This window comes from Cynoglossus semilaevis, unplaced genomic scaffold, assembly GCF_000523025.1.
Source record: "Cynoglossus semilaevis isolate Cse_v1.0 unplaced genomic scaffold, Cse_v1.0 scaffold376, whole genome shotgun sequence".
Taxonomy (NCBI): Eukaryota; Metazoa; Chordata; class Actinopteri; order Pleuronectiformes; family Cynoglossidae; genus Cynoglossus; species Cynoglossus semilaevis.
The window spans coordinates 68,950-70,068 of NW_007585115.1; the positions used below are offsets into that span (position 1 = coordinate 68,950).

The 1,119-nt window shown below is 47.1% G+C and overlaps 1 pseudogene; it reads left to right on the plus strand.

The window, feature by feature from the left end:
* LOC103398570 (zinc finger SWIM domain-containing protein 6-like) overlaps window positions 1–723 on the plus strand; it is a 56,573-nt pseudogene extending 55,850 nt beyond the window's left edge.
* The last annotated feature ends 396 nt before the right edge of the window (window positions 724–1,119 follow it).

Genomic DNA, 1,119 nt, shown 5'->3' on the forward strand with positions numbered 1-1,119 from the left:
GCCCTCCAGTGTGCCATGAAGGACCCTCAGAACTGTGCCCTTTCCGCCCTCACACTCTGTGAAAAGGACCACATTGCCTTTGAGACAGCTTACCAGATTGTACTGGATGCAGCAGCCACAGGGATGAGCTACACTCAGCTGTTCACAATAGCCCGCTATATGGAACATCGCGGCTACCCAATGAGGGCGTACAAGCTGGCAACTTTAGCCATGGCTCACCTGAACCTTAGTTACAACCAAGACACGCACCCGGCCATCAACGATGTGTTGTGGGCCTGTGCTCTCAGTCACTCTTTGGGGAAAAACGAGTTGGCCGCTGTCATCCCCCTAGTGGTCAAGAGTGTGAAGTGTGCCACCGTGCTCTCTGACATTTTGCGACGGTGCACACTGACAACACCGGGCATGGTGTCGGCAATGCACAGCCGCAGGAACTCTGGGAAACTGATGTCCCTGGACAAGGCGCCACTCCGGCAACTGCTGGACGCAACCATCGGAGCCTACATCAACACCACGCACTCTCGTCTGACACACATCAGCCCGCGCCACTACAGTGAATTCATTGAGTTCCTGGGAAAAGCCCGGGAGACTTTCATGATGGCTCATGACGGACACATTCAATTCACGCAATTCATAGACAACCTGAAACAGATCTACAAGGGCAAAAAGAAACTTATGATGCTGGTGAGGGAGCGGTTTGGCTAAGGGTGAGGCTGGGGGGGGGGGGGAAAGACCCCCCCCCCTTCTTTTGGACTTAATGAATAGACAAGTAAAAAAAAAAGGATGTGACTTATAGAATGGAGCAAAAAGAGAAGGAAAAAGGAAAAACATCAACAGAGCCACATGCGGTATTATTGTTCTTGCTGTTGTTTATTACTATTATTATTAATAATATTATTATTATTACTACTATGTGTACAGAAGTGGGTTTTTTATTTTTCAGAAGAGTGGAACTTTGTCATGTTGTGAATGTCTTTTTTTTTATTATTCGAAACATCTTTTTGCCCTTTTTAGTGTATACGTCACGTGGCTGAGGCCCTTTCTAGATAGCGCTCATGTAAAAAAGAAAAGAAAAACCATCTCAGCATCCTCAAAGAGAAACTAAGGCTTTACAACCACACA